The 16107-nt window shown below is 39.5% G+C and overlaps 1 protein-coding gene across 2 annotated transcripts in view; it reads left to right on the top strand.

Moving 5' to 3' along the window:
* The window catches only part of St18 (ST18 C2H2C-type zinc finger transcription factor), a 331712-nt gene that overhangs the window by 94721 nt on the left and 220884 nt on the right, over positions 1–16107 (top strand). Inside the window, exon 1 of one of the 2 annotated variants that reach the window (XM_039109332.1) lies at positions 2415–2497. The exons of the other annotated variant lie outside the window; for it this stretch is intronic. The gene's annotated coding sequence lies outside the window, so the exon portion shown is untranslated. Of the gene's footprint in view, positions 1–2414; positions 2498–16107 lie in introns of those variants that run through there. 2 annotated transcript variants of the gene reach the window in all.

Raw genomic sequence — 16107 nt, 5'->3', positions numbered from 1 at the left:
CAATAACATCATCAACAAAATAATAAGAATAGCTCCATCTTTAACTCCTTAAAGAGTCTAGATGAATTTTAATGTTGGAAAATTGTTGTAACTCCTTAGAGTTAGTGCTCCAAGTCTTGCTGGGCACGCACACCTTGGCTAGATGCCAAAAGATGAAATTGTTTTTACAAATCAGTGTTGAGCTCCAAAGCAAGTTTTCAATATTCCCTTGCCTCCATCATGAGTTAATAGGCATATGAAAAAGACTTTAGCTCCAAGGAGCCCAACCACCTTCTGTGTAAAATAACCTCACACCATGCTACTTAACACTTTACAGCAGAATTAACACAGGGTTAAAGGCAATGCAACACAACTCACAGAAAACAGCAGTGGTAAAACATTATTTGGCAAATTATTTAAGTGCTTCTAATGCCAATATCAAAGGGTGAGAAAACTTAATAGGCGTGGGAAGAGAAGAGCAATTAAAGGTGTCAGAAGATCCATAAAATGAGTAACATTCAGTCAACTAAAATAGAAATAGGGAAGGGTTGGCAGGGGGAGGGAAAGATGACAGCTCGGAAGCAGTAGCCTCTGGAACACCCTCCATGTGGCTGAGCAGATAGCCTTGGGTTGGCCGAGCTTCATAACCTGAGCCATAATAGAGTGAGCTGAATGGCCCAACTTCAGAACATGGACTTTACCCATGACTCTTTTACATTGTCCTCTAGTCACAAGACTCTGCAAGATCAGCCAGTAGACAGATGGAACCTCAGTTCTTTGATAATAGTCACAATGGTGTGTGGAGGTGGGGTTCTGATGTGACTACTTTGCTCTACGTCTCCTGTGTGATCATTGAGGCTTTGTAGCACAGGGTGCCTGCTGCCTTTATGAGGGTTTGGTCATATTCCATATCTAATTTTAAGAAGGACTTTATATTTAGTTGTCTGTCCTTGTCCAACATAACATTTATATCTAGGCATACAGCCTAAGAGGAGAGAACATCAGAGGTTTAAGTCTAAGAGGGTTCAATGGAAATGAGACTTTCTGTTGTTACTGTAAGGATATAGTGACAATGTGGCAAGTATGAAAAATGTCCATCCACAGATTAGAGTTGCTTGACTGACAAGCAGCAAGGAAACAGGGACTGGTCCTGCAGTCACCAATAGGTGAATCCTGCCAGGACTTGGAAGAGCAAATGTCCTCAGATCCAGATGAGTCTGGATCCTACCAACCTAAGTCTCTCTGACTTGATAGGCCTATTTGAAGGTCTGAGATACTCAGCTCATGAACTTCTGACCTAAGGAAGCACACAGCCAGTCCATATATGCTGTACGTGATGGCAACTGTTGTGGTATATTACATAGCAACAGAAATACTTACTCTGAGGTCATTTTATAGAGGAACATCTTTTCATGAATGGAATTTAGTGATATGCTTTTCTTTCATGACTCATAAGATATTTTAAATAAAAGTTATCTTAATCATGTGCTAGTAATTATCCTGACTGGAGACAGGACTGAATAGTTAAAAGCCCTTGCAACTACTACAAGGTAACTAACTAATAGCAAAAGAAAATTTAATTCCTTGAAATAGATGTGACTGTCTTTCAGCATTTTTAAAACTTCACCCTGAGAGTAGCATTTCATTTGAACTCACTCAGTTCATCGTGACATTCTTGCCTTTATAGGTGTCATCAACAAATATGGAGCATTACAGCTTTAAGGCTCGTTTGCCACAAAATTTCAGCTACCAAAAGAAAGCAGATGAACGATAACTAGTTAGATTCCCCTACAATGGTGGTCCTGTCTCTGAGACTGCCTGTGGTATGGTTTTGCAGGGGTTCACTGGCCTCTGTCAGCAGTAAAGGTGGCTGATGACCTGAATGAATCAATTCCCAGAGAATTCCTGTGTGTTTTGTGGCTTTAGCTCTCCACTCCTTACCCTCCCCCCCCCCCGAGACTACACTATGCACATGGAAGGCAGTGCAGCACTGCAATATCTAGTGCACGAGGCCGTGCAGATTAATTTCCCTTCTCCATCTCAAGTGAATAATCCAACCATCTTCTTTTAAACCCCTTCTTCTAGCAGATTTTGGCTTATTTCATCATTTCTTTATTTCAGGGAGGAAAATAGAGTACTTTTAGATAATCAAAGAACATGAAACAGGAGCCAAAACCTTTGCCAGACTCAGAGAAACAAATTGCACCAAAAAAAAAAAAATCATGGCAGACTTGCTGGCTGCTGGGAGGGCAGCCTTATTGTGTATTTCAGCTCTGTCTTTCTGTTTTGCTTATGGCAAATGTTACATTGTTGACTTCCCTTCATGTAATGTCAGGAAGAATGATCATTAGGCAACCTTTGAAAAAACAAACATTTTCCTTTGATTCACAGAGAGTTTGGAATAAAGGAATGTCTGAAATGATGTTTTTGTATTTCAGTGAAGAAGCTTTTGGTCTTCGGGAAGAGCTGGCTGAATTGAAAGCTATGTGCTTTGGTATCGAATCTACATAAAAGGAAGGTAGATAGCATTTCTATTATGTTAAAAACAATGTATTTACATATCTGAGGATTGTGACAATGTTGCAGATAGCATGGTAAGAATCACTGTAAACCAGGGCTCAAATATATTATCTGTAAATGTCAGAAAGTATCATTAATTTGTTTTTAATTGACAAATAAAAGTTCAGTTTTTAGCCCTCATCCTAGTATTTTCAAATATTCCTTCATGATAAAAATGTACTTGTGGTTGATAGGCCAGAAAACCAGACTTATTCTACGTGCTTTCCACTCACAGGAGCCTCTTCCACTGAAGGCTTTTACACAGTCCCATCCTTCGCTACATCAAAGTCACTGCTGGTACCCTCACATTTACCCAGGTGTATATGTCAGCCTTTCTTTCCTTCTTGACTCAGCTCCAGCTCTTGAGATGGCTCTGTCAATGTTTCCCAAGTGAGGCAAGGGTAACAGTGATGGAGCCCATTGACCGCATGTCTGTTTAACAGTGGCAAGAAGGACCAAAGGAGATGAGCAGGCTGTAGAAGAGTAAACACGATGGGCTTTAGGGACCAAGTGAGAAAATAAACTACTACCGAACCGATGACCTTAGGAACTACTTGAGCACTATGACCTTATTCTATCAATAGAGAGAGGCCTAGGGAAAGTGTGGGCCTGGGGTCAGCTCACCTTCAAGAGAGAACCAAGAAAGAAGAGCAGCTGGAATATGGCCCTCAAGAGGAAGGACGGAAGTTAGGAGAGGTAGAGGGAGAAGAATAGTAAAGTGATATATAAGATATATAGGTATAAAGTCATTATAATGAAACTCATTTTGCCCACTAAATATATATAAATAAATAAGAAAAACAAAAATCCTTGATTATATCCTTATAATGAAATATATTTAAGTGAACTAAATATTATAACTAAAATATAAAGATTCTGTTTATCTCAACTAAAGCAGGTATACTATAGCATCAAATATCCTAGACACTGCAGAATACTAATTTTTGTTTGTTTGCTTGAATTTTTCCAGACATTCTTGCAGTGTAACTCAGCATTATGTACTCAGGCTGTTCTTGTGCGGGTAACCACCCTCCTCCTTCATTGCCTGGTTTAAAACAATGTTTCAAACCTAAATGCAGAGTAAGCTTAGGTCAGTCTTACTTTAATGCCGTCTGTGTCAGCAAACACCTGAGTGTGGGGTCTCCCTGTGGCATCCCTTCTGACAGGACTCATTTCCCTTCATGAAAGTAGTCTTGAAATTTGCCTTTTTATTCTGATGAGTACAGTCCAGTTGTAATTATCGATAATCAGTCAATGTAGAAACAGGATGTTTTACAGGTTGTGATGCAGTGACACTAACATGAGGCCTACCCTTGCTGAGACACAGATTCGTATGTTGCACGCCATGGTTGTGATTTGAGATGAGCAGAGTGTCACAGTTACCAAAGGATCTGTTGCTCTTTTTGATTCTGGATTACCCATTTTCTCTTATTCCCCTTTCTCCTGGCTTTCCTCCATACTTGATTTGGTATCCTTTTTTCTACAGTTCTCTCTTTTCAAGATTGTTAATGTTCACTGAATCTTTCTTCCCCTTTCTTTCAATTCATTGTCATCTTTCAATTGAAACCACAGCCTGTTCTTGAGCCCAGCTGCATCCTAGCTAAGAAATGTGTCTGACTAATTGGTTAAATATAGGCTCCCCTGCCGAGCTGGTAGCTTTCTTCAAAGAATTCTCAGTGGTGTCATCTCAGCTACTTGTCTTTCTTTTTCACTCCTCTTTCTCTTAATAACAAATTCTATACAAGTTTTATTCTAGAATGATTAATTATACAAGAAACTAAGGAAAACATTCCCTTGAGAGGCATTTAAGATAACTTAGTGTGAAGAATTTCCTAAGTTTCCTTTAATACTTCAAATACACACTTCATTTTATAAGTGCAGCATGGCTCCAAGAACAGTTGGTTCATTGCTCTGATTGAGGTTGGTGTGAAACTGCTTCATGTATTAAAGCTTGGAATCCAAAGTCAGACAGACCAAGGTCTGCATTTTGCCTTCTTGGTTCAGTTGTTGCCTCACATGCAGGTAAAGTTACTCCACCCAGTTAGAAACTGATTGTTTCCTCATTTGCAGAACAATACTGTCTTCTGTGTTATTGGATGATTTGCATGTGTGCCTGGCACACAAGCACAGGCTACAGAACTTACCTTCACAGTCTTCAAATGATAAGCGTGCATGGTTTGGCATGATCTCTTTCTCCCCTCCTTCACTTTCTCCCCCCTCTCTCATCTCTAGAGGTGGCCCTCCCTCTGCTATCCTGGCTTGTTTTTAACAGAATCCTTTTGATTCAAGTTTCTTCAGTAGCTGTGATTAAAGGTACTTACTATCACACCAGACTAAAAAAAAATTCTTTGATCTTAATTGTGGAAAGAAACATCATGAAAGTATACATTTTCAAGAAGTTTCATTCAGCAAATTTTGAGATCATAAGAATGTGAAGACAACCACAGGCGGTATAGCCATTTTGTCCAAATAAGAAAATACTGAAAATTAGGATCTATCCTAACTGATCAACTCCTGGTTCCAGGGCTGCAGGAGTAGTTCAGTGCTTGTGCGTCATGAGCAAAGCCCTGGATCAGTCCTCAGCAATGGCTGCAGTGTTTTAAAAAAGTTCCTATCTTAGTAGAAATATTTTTTAAAAATTGGCACATCAGAATTGACTAATGTTCTGGTTGTTTAATATAAAATATTAGTATGTTTTCTGTATAACATGTAATCGTACATGACTATACTTTGTAATGGATAACAAATTCATTAGCTACATATAGCCTATGTATTATGTCTATACACATAATACTCACTAAATATTTATATATACTTTTTAATATCTTGCTGCTGTTTGAGTAAAATGTTTTTTATGTTTAATATAATATTTAAAGTTTTTCTCAGTTCTATTTTCATGTTTACCTGCATGTGTATCTCCATACTGCATGCATGGCTGGTTCTCTCAGAGACCAGAAGAGAGCACTAGATCCCTGGAACTAGAATCAGATAGCGCTCACCTGGCCTGTGGGTGCTAGGAAATAAACCTGTGACCTCTGCAAGAGCAGCCAGCACTCTTGACCTCTGAATTATCTTTTTATAGTCCCTTGGTATTTATGAGTCTTGAGAATTTCATATAGTGCCTTCATATTAACATCTCCTTTTCCTAACCCTCCTTAAATCATTGCCAACTTTGTAGCACCCCCGAATTTCAGAGAATTGTGTCCTTTTTTTTCTTCAAAAATAACTAATGAAGAGTGTATTGTGGTGACCATTTATTCCTAGGTGGAGGACCATACACTGGTTAACCTACCGTGGTCACACCCGTAAAAGCTGTCCCTCCCTCCCTCCATCATAAACCTACATTTGTTTCCAAATGGTTTTGCATTTTGACACTTATCTCCCACAAAGGACTGTAATCATAAGGATGTTTAACTTATATATGTTTGCTCACTATGTATTGTGTAGCTGCATTTTCATCCATTTTACTAGGTTTTATTATACAGGAAGGCATAAATGTGCTTCTAGAAACCATCAGCCTTGTGCCTTCTCTCTGGCCATTTCAAAGGAGCTCAATTTGGGAATATGCAGTTGCTTGTGTGTCGGGTAGGGGCACGACAGTGGTCTGAAAATGACTTTTTGAAAGAGCGGTGTTTTCTCAACATGGATCTTGAAGTGATTTCATATATAAATTATCTTCATATTTGCATGTACATATATTACTATATTATTCCTAAATGCAAGTAAATATACATAAATATAAATCTGTAATTATACAAATGAATATTGAGAGGATATAAATACATTGTTTACATTTCAGAACGTCTATGAACATAGGTTGATGAGATATACAGCATGTTAGCAAAGTTTTACCTTGTCCAGCCAAGCTGGCATCTGTCATGTAGCTGGGCAAATAAGTTTAGTAGAGAGGAAAGAAGATAAACTAAATAAAGCTAGTCAATTCCAGGAAGTAGGTGCATAGCAACTACAACCAGGGAAACTGTTTTTTAGAAGCAACCAATAAGGTAGAAGTAGGAGTTAACCAGGAAGTGCATGCATCTCCTGACCATCTCTTTTCTACTCCGTCTATGTCTGCTTCTCCCTCTATAGATCTCCCTTCCCTTTCTGCCTCCTAGCTATTACCTCTTGGTCTGTCTTTTTCTTTACATGTATCCTAAGGTTTACTTACACAGAGGACTTACAAAGGCGGGGTAGGGTCCTTTGCCCTTAGTCCCTCCAGTTCTTTACCCTTGCCCTGTCTTCCTACAAGACTAGACACTTCCCTGCTTACCCCACTACTAGTTACATGAGCTCAGACTATTCTTAGAGAGGGTTATCTGGAAATACTGAATGTGACAGTTTAATCCATAGCATTTGTATTATAACAACATAAACTATAATATAGCTATCACAATAACTTGATTTACAATAAAGGATTCATAAAAAAGTTTCTGGGCCAAACATCTATGTTGGCTTTACATTATACAGTAAATTCTGCATTAGCTATTCTTTGAAAAAAGACATTTGATATCAGAGTTCTGGTCAGGCTTTATATTTTTTTATAGAAGAGGTTTGTTGGACTATAGCCTAGAAATAAATTGTTATTATTATTATTATTATTATTATTATTATTATTATTATGTCTCTTAAAGCTTGGACTGGCAGGTGGTTTCCCAGTGTTAATTAATTAGCTCCAGGCTTTTCTGGCAAAGTGCCTTGAAGGGGATGGCATGTCCTGAGTGACCCTCATATGTACTTTATGCTAGTGATCATTAAACTTGCAAAATTGTCTCACCTGGTTTCTTAGGGCATTAAATGAAGATAACAAGAATAATAAACTAGCCTATTAACACAAAGGAAATATTAATCTACTAGACACATGAAATGCTGTAAAATGCCTTCTGGATCCTAAGGAAAATGAATATTCTAAGATCACTGAAAACTGCTACGGCTGCTGGTTCAATAAGAGTTCTGAGATGACCTAAGCTGTGTTTTATGCAGTCATTTATAAAATAGGTAAATAAATAGAATGAAGAGGCCTTGTATCAGATTCTTACTCTCCATAGCAAAGTGTAAATGGTAACTAGACAACCCACTGTCAGGAAAGCAAGAAGTGGTTCATCGTTTGGATAGGGATAAATATAAGAAGAATGTTTTCAAGCGTTGAGGAGAAACATTAGTTACAGTGGGGTTTGGACTCACTCTCCTTGTTTTCCTGCAGCACTCAGGGTTTCATAAATGAGGGACTTGCCCAGAAAAGACCCATCCCTGTCATGAGTGTCTGTATGTCAATCTTCTGGAAGGTGGACTGTGTTTCATGCAGTATACATTACATACCCTTCTCCTGCTTCTAAATTTAGGTATATATTTGTGCTTGGAATAAGATATATAGACGTGCATAGAAAGGAGCACACACAGAGAAATACAGAGAAATATACTTACACAAACACCCAGGACTATACACACACACAAATTAGAAGATGTGCCAACTAATGAACTGTTTGTGGCACAAAGGGTGATGCTTGATGTTTAAGAACTGGATAGCAAGTTCTCTTCTTGAGCAGCCCCATCCCTGTTTCTGTGTAAATAAGTAGAGATCTTGGGGGAGCCAATGCCAGCAGATACACATGACACATGCACACCCACCAGACTGCAACTTCCCTTGTTTCTCAGCAGCCTGGCACTCATCCACACTCAGTCCACTTTCTCAAAAATGCTGGCTTTTTAGTTTTGATGGAAGAAAGTGAACCTTAAGTTCCCCATCAAAGGATCCACTCATTCTTAGGATGAATGGAGTCACCCAGACCCAAGATAACATTGTGTGCAATAAGATGAAGAACTTTGTACCAGTGAGCACAGGCTTAGCCAGGCCTCTGCACAGACAGCTTGTGCTGTAATTTCAAAATCCTATAAAAATTTTGAACGATTTGGGGGTTGGTGGTGTGGCTCAGTGGTAAGGCAGTTGCTTAGCACCCCTGAGGACCTGGATTTCACACAGTAAATGGGAAGAAGTGAAAGAAAGGATTATGTATATTTTGGAAGACGGTATTCTATCTAAATTATGACTGAGAGGAGTGATACCCATACATGGTATTCTTAGAGTCAGTCAGTCAGTGAGATACATAAGCACCATCATTGTCAATAGATGTGGTTATAAATAGGACAGAGGCACACTGAGCACCCATGTGTCACAGACTTAGAGCCAGCGATAGCTCCCTGTCCTGCCAGCTCCATCTTCCATGTCTCAGACCCTGTGATTTCTCCGAGATCATCCTATTAATAAGAGAGCTAATTTCTTTTTTTCATTGTTGGATACCTTAGAAGATAAGAAAATTCCTGAAGCTTAGTGTCCAACCATGTACCTATATTTACAGTTACTCAAATCGAGAATAAGGTGACTATTCAGAAATGGGTAATCTCTTATCTTTAGAAGGCCTGTGAGATGTATGGAGGTTGTTCTCACATCTCTAAAGGAAGATGCTACCACTCTCATTTCCTAGTTGGGATATAGGCACCCACATCTATCTTAGTTATAAAGCTAATTACAAAAAATAACATATGCAAACTCAAATTAATCAGTGTAGTTAAACCTCGTTTTTTTCCCTGATGGAAGTATTATAGGGGACTGAATCACAGCTAAAATGGAGTGCCTTTGTGTGTACCCTGTAGGGGGGAGGTAGTACATGGAATCAAGAGCTGGCTCAACTTCATGATGAGAAACCTGGATACCAATGGGGCTTAGTTTGATTGGATTCTGGAACTTATTGCACTCAGTTGGGTATAGTCCAGCAACTGGGTGGCACTGGCAGAGGGAGGCCTGATTCTGCAACAATTAGTGGTCAATTGCGAGTGATTATAATGGCACTGTGTCTAAAACAATATGGAGAAAATGCTTCCCTGGAAAAGATGAAGCACTGGTGCTCCACCACAGAAAGAGGGAGTTGATGGGAGTGTTAGAGCAATAAGGGCTATTGAAAGTTTGAGTTGTGACTCTTGCTCACTTTCAGGAAGAAGTGTCTTTGGTGTCTGTAATCATGTCTTCCAACGTAGGGAGAGCACGACACAGAACCTTCTACAGAGCCCCTTTCAGTGAGTGAAGATGTCTGACAGGGAAGAGTGGGGAGGGTACACATTACTGTATCTAATTACACTTACACTAAAGTGATGTGCCCCACGGAGCGAGGAATCAGAATGACAGATGGACAACCTTCAGCACAAGCTTCTAGGATGCTCATGAATCAGTACTTTGTAAACTTGGCCAGTAGTTAATTTTTCTGATATTTGCTCTTATTAGAGTTGTCATTTTGTCTATATGCTCTATTGCTTGTGGCCACAAGAAGTTTCCCAGTGTCTATGTACTATAGATACAAAAACAAAACAAAACAAAAAACCCAAAAAACAACCCCCCCCCAAAAAAAACCCCTAAAACCAAGTGCGAATGGAAAGTCTGAGGATAAATCTCCAGAAAATATGGTTTTTAAAGTACGCATTTTCCCTTGTATGTATGAGTTGCTCAGAAAATCAGTTTGGTGGGGCCTGGGGCAGTACACTCCTTGCAGTTGTCAACTGGCTGCTACCAGCTCTTATGATGGTTTCCTCTCCTGTGCAAAATTGTGACATGTTCATTCTTGGCAGTCACAATCTCAGACATTAAATCACTTTCCTCAAATTTCCAGAGTTCTGACACATATAATGGACTCAGTAGGGGATTTGCAATAATTCTTTTTCAGTATTTATGAAGCAGTGCACTCCCCCATGGCTTCTGGGCCTTTTATAGATCACTGCCATAAATTTCCCATGACTATCACTTCCTATCTTTAAAATATACACCTTTATGAAGTGCTGTGGGAACGAGGGAGGTATTGTTGACTTTGCCTTTTGTTAGTGAATCATAATAAGTCTTTAGCCTCACCTGTTAAATATATAGTAACTAATGGCCATGCAAACCCAGAATGAGCTTTATCCCTATGCATTTTTCATTTCTGTAAACTGTGTCCTGTGGTTCTTTCAATCACATGAGTCTTTCCACACTAAACCAAAGGTCACACCAATAACTGGTTCCTACATGGCAGCACCAAAAGCTGCCAGGACAGTCTTGATTTTAGCACTCTTTGCCTCTGTCAGTGATAAATTTTCTCATATCTGGTTCTTATAAATGCTTTCCTTCCCTCTTGCTGTCCCTGAATACAGATATGGCTGTTGTGGAAATGGGATTGGATACTAAGATCAAACCTTAAAATGTAGTCTCATTTGGGGACTTTATGTCTGCAGTTTAAAATGTAAATTATCAGAATTATATGTCTTCTATTTGAGAAGCATTTCTGAGTTTTTGTCTGTGCTTTACAATTTTATGCATGTGATATGATGTCAAGCACATGGGGGTGAGAGTCTAAAGTTGGATTAGGGTTCAGTATTAGGTTTTTTTGATACTCCTATGTTCCTGATATTATTTTCCCTCTTATTGAAAATAGATTTTTTCGTACATTTATCCTGATTGTATTTCCCCTCCCTTTATTCCTTCCTACCTTCCCTCCCCTCCAGATCTACTTCTTTTCTGTCTCTCATTAGAAATGAACAGGCTTCTAAGAGATTAACGACCAAATACTGTAGGGCAGTGGATCATGCCAGGAAACTTGGTAAGGTTGAGTGGGTTCAGGCACCCACCTGAGGAGGGTAGGGATTTTCCTGCTCCCTATAAGAGTCCTAGCCTGGAACATCTGACCATACTCCTCACCTAGGGATTTGAACAACGGTCATGTAGATCGAAAGAGTTCTCCACGATAATAAGGTAACTAGATGGGCCTGAGGGTTTAACCAATAAGCATCCCTTCCTGAACACTTCTTTCTGCAAAATGTATTTAATCTCTGGTCTACCTGAGGAAGTGAAATGAACTCATTTTCCATGATGAACAATCAGTAAACAGTTTGGAACCAAGAACCATCTCTCTCATCAAGAACTACCATGGGGGCGGGGCATGGAGGAAGTCTTCATCTAAAGATTCAAGCCAGTCATCTAAGTCTCCTGCAGAAGGCCCCTTGGTACTCTTCAACTTTCCACTGCTGAGCTAAGCTGGAGGCCCTTGCCTCATAGTTCTCAGCCTGAGGGCCCCTTCTGTTCCTGACTCCATGCAGTTTCCAGTGGAGACTGGATGCCCGGAAGCTTGGGAAGCCGAGCTTTGGCCTTGGCCTATGCTGTTTCTGTCTTGGGCTGAGGCCCACATCTTAGGCTCTGCTTCCCCCTAACCCCTGAGTGGTGTATCTGCACTTCCCAGGAACCCCACACCTGATCGCGGCAGAGGTTAAATATAGTCTAGTGTTCCATGTTTCATCTGCCTGGCAGAGTTCCCACACCCTTGCTGTGAGGCAGAACATGGAACCACAAAACATGACAAAATAAAATATAAGATAAAGCAAAAACAATCACATTAAGGCTGAACACGGCTACCCAACAGAATGAAAAGTGTCCCAAGAGCAGGCACAGGAATCAGTGACCCATTCATTCTCACACTCAAGAGTCCCATAAAATCACTAAGCTAAAAGCTATAAAATATACCCAAATGACCTAGTAAATCTGTGTGGGCACTGTGCTTGTTGCTTCAGTCTCTGTGAATTCTATGTACCTTGCTTAGGTGATTCAAGGGGCCTCGTTCTCCTAGTGTCCTCCGTCCCCTCTGGCACTTACACTCTTTCTGCCTCATCTTCCACAGGGTTCCCTGAGATCTGAGGAGAGAAATTTAATGGGGACCTCCCATTTAGACCTCTCTTCACATAATGTCCAACTGTGGATCTCTGTATTTCTTCAAATTTGCCACTGGAGGAAGCTTTTCTGATAATTATGACTAAATAAAGCACTGATTTATGAGTTTAGCAGGTACTTTAATGGTACTTTTTTTTTTTAGATTAGTAGTGTTTTGTTTTACCTTAGGTCTCTGGGCTATCTAGTCTCTGCTTCTTGGTTACACAAGCAGTGTCAGGTATGGGTTCAATCTCATAGAGTGAGCCTGAAGTCAAGTCAGACATTGGCTGGTTACTTCCACAAGTTTTATGCCAAAATTGCCCTAGCATATTTTGCAGGCAGAACATATTGTAGATCACAGATTTTGGGCAGGGTTGGGATTTGTTTCTCTTTTGGTAGCCTGAAGAGTATCTTTTTTCACCAAAGACACTAGAATGTAGATGTGAAGGGCCCATGTAGGCACCAGCTCAAACTTTTGATGTTCAATGAGTTGTATGGGTGGTTCCCTCAGAAATGGGGCCTCTGATACCAGTTTTCTAAGACATCATCTTAGCAACACCCTGGTTTGTTTTGGGTTTCCAGGTGATCCCCATGACCATTAACTCAACTGAATGAAACCCAGTTCCATTACTGGGAGTCTGGTTTGGTGATAAGAGATGGCCTGTTGAGACTCTGTATCCTCCTTTATTGGAAGACTTCATTAAAACCACCTTCATGTATTTTATGAAGTTTCCACTACATTAGGTTTCCATATCATCCCCCCAGACATCCCTCAATTCCATCTGTCTTTCCCTGCATTCTCTCCCTCTACCTATCTCTCCTCTCACTCACCATCTGAATCTCCTATTCTCACCCTCATTTGACCCCAGCCCATTGATAAAAAATCTATTCTATTTCTGCCCACCAGGCAGAAATGTGTCCTCCCTAGACCATTTCTTTATACCTCATCTCTTTGAGTCTACAGATTAGAGCTTGGTTATCATTACTTAACATCTAATATGCACATATAAGTGAATACAGACCATATTATTTTGGGAGGCCTGGCTTCCTGACATTCTTAGAGATATCTCAGAATCACTTCAGTGTGGCTATCATAACACTGATAAACTTTAGGAAGAAATGTTTTCAGGATTACAGACAAAGCTTGAGGCCAGGATTTCTCTATCTGTGGTCAACTACTTTGCTAAGAGCTCTCCATAGCCTTTGTTGTTTTGAAGCTTGTTTGTTCATTTATTTCATTTTTTTCTGAAATAAGCATCAGAAACACAGAAAAATAGTAGCTCAGATTCTTGCCTGAGTAACTGATGGAAAGTGGGATTATATTATTCTTGACTCCTTTTGTTGTTGTTGTTTGTTTTTGTTTTCAAACTTTGATATAATTTTTCAATAAATTGACCAGGCTGACCTTCAATCTGCTATATGGCTAAGGCTAATTAGTCTCAAACTCATGGTCTTCCTGCCTTAGTATCTTCAACAGTTAAAATTACAAATGTGCAACACCATGCCCAGTTATAATAAGGTAATTAAATAAGAGAAAAATCTACATTAGAGTGTTAGGGTACTGAAGACAAGAGAAGTCATTTTAAACTTAAAACACAAGTAATTATTCTCCACCCTCTTTTCTTTTTTAGAAAATTCTGTGGGTGTTAATAGATTAGTAAGGTGTACTGGTTATAAGAGTACATAGATGCCTGCTTCAACTTAAGCACTCAGAGTGCCTAATGGTTAGGGGGATATACCATCTTGTATTTTTATTGAATGTTTCTATTACTAGAGAGATTGAGCATCTTAATTTTTTTCTTTTTTGAAAAAGATATAATATATCCTCATTATGGCTTTCTTCCCTCAGCTCTTCCCAAGTTCCTCCACACCTCCTCTCTCATCAGGATCTACTCATTTTCTCATTAGAAAAGCAAACAGACTTCTGAGGAATAATAACAGAATACAGCAAAATAAAATTTAGGAAGATAAAACAAAAATTATCACATTGGAGTCTGACAAAATAAACAAAAAGAAGGAAAAGAACCCAAAAGAGTGGGGAAAAATCAGAGACCTACTCATCCATACACTCAGTAATTCCATAAAAACACAAAACAAGAATCCATAATGTATATACACAGGACTTGCTATAGACCCAGGCAGGCCCTGTTCATGGTGCTCTAGTCTGTGAGTTCATATAAGCTTTGATCATAATTTCTCACATCCTATATACTCATGGTTTTCCCTCCCTCTTCTTCTAATTCCTCTACACTCCTCCGAATGGAATCCACTCCCCTTCTTAGATATCTAGTCCTGGTTCTTAGTCACCCAAGCATGGTCAGTTATGTGATCCATCCTGTGAAATGGACCTTAACTAAAATCAGATATTGGTTAGCTATTTCCACAAAGTTTGTGCTACCCTTGCTGTAGCATATCTTACAGACAAGGTACATTGTAGGTGAAAGGTTTTCTCTTTTGGTAATGTACAGAGTACTTTCTTGTACCAAAGATTCTCAAATGTAGGGATGAAGGTTATATGTAAGAATCAGCTTGACTTCTCCATGTTCAATGAGTTGTGTAGATGATGTCTTCAGCAATGGGGCCTTGCTGTCAGTTTGTGGAGAGCAAAATAGCCTGGGTTGTTTACAGATTACCATGGGATGCCTTTGGCCAACAACTCTATCAGATGTAACCTAATCCCAGTACTGGAAGCTTTGTTTTGAGATAGTAAATGACCACTGGGACTCTGTCTCTCCCAATATTTGGTGATTTAATTTAAATTGATTTTAAAGGCATACATATTTTAGGAAGTTTCTACTGTATTAGATTTCCATACTACTGCTCAAACAGCCCTTAATTTTAGTTGTCTTACCCCATATCCACACTTTGTCCCTCTCTCTCCTTTTTGATTATCCTCATCTAGCCCTTCCATGTAGCCCATGTAGCGGTGGTAAATTAGTTAACCACTTTGGCTCCCCGCAGGTTGTGCGTGCCCTGCAACCCCCCAGAGCTCTCTGGATTTGCTAATGAAAGACACACATACCAGCTAATTTTGATATTTGTTGACTAGCTCAATGACTGGACACTTCTAAATTTCGCTGCGCTACAAACACTCCCCGCTTGTATCCCTGTGTTAACATCTTTTAAAATGTCCATTTCATCTCTGCTACCCAAGACCCAATCAAGGAAGGGGCACCAAGGCCACTTTTCCAGATTCTTACATGCCAGTAGGCCTTTAAGTTTCATCTTTCTCCTTCCCTGTCATTGAGATTCTCCATCTCTCCTCTCTCTCCTGGCCCCTCATCCACACAATTTAAAAGTTCTGCCTCCAACTTTCTGCCCAGCCATTGGCTTCATAACAATTCTTTATTATCAATTGAAGCCAGCTGAGGGCAGGGGCCCTCAGGTCTGGAAGCATGGCTTATTTTGGAGCCAAAATAAGACAAAACATTAGAACTAATCCCCAACACTTCCATCCTTTTATAATTATCTATTCTATTTCCCTTTCCTAAATAGATCTGTCTGCATCCCTAGTCACTACTATACCCATCCTCCATGGTTCTATAGATTGGAGCTTTGTAGTCATGAACTTAACAACCAATATCCATACATAAGTGAATACATAGAAAGTTTGTCTTTCTGGGTCTGGAATGCCTCCCTCAGGATGAGTTTTCCTAGTTCTGTTTAATTATCAATTGCATAATTTCAATTTTTTAACAGCTAAGTAATATTACTTTGTATAAATGTATCACATTTTAAAGCCATTCTTCTTTTGAGCAACATTTAGGTTGTTTCCAATTTCTGACACTTATGAATAGAGCAGCAGTGAACATGGGTAAGCAAGTGTCTCTATGGTATACTGAAGCCTCCCTTGG

Source organism: Rattus norvegicus, chromosome 5 (assembly GCF_036323735.1).
Source record: "Rattus norvegicus strain BN/NHsdMcwi chromosome 5, GRCr8, whole genome shotgun sequence".
In the NCBI taxonomy this organism is placed as follows: domain Eukaryota; kingdom Metazoa; phylum Chordata; class Mammalia; order Rodentia; family Muridae; genus Rattus; species Rattus norvegicus.
This window is presented reverse-complemented; position numbering and strand designations above follow the sequence as displayed.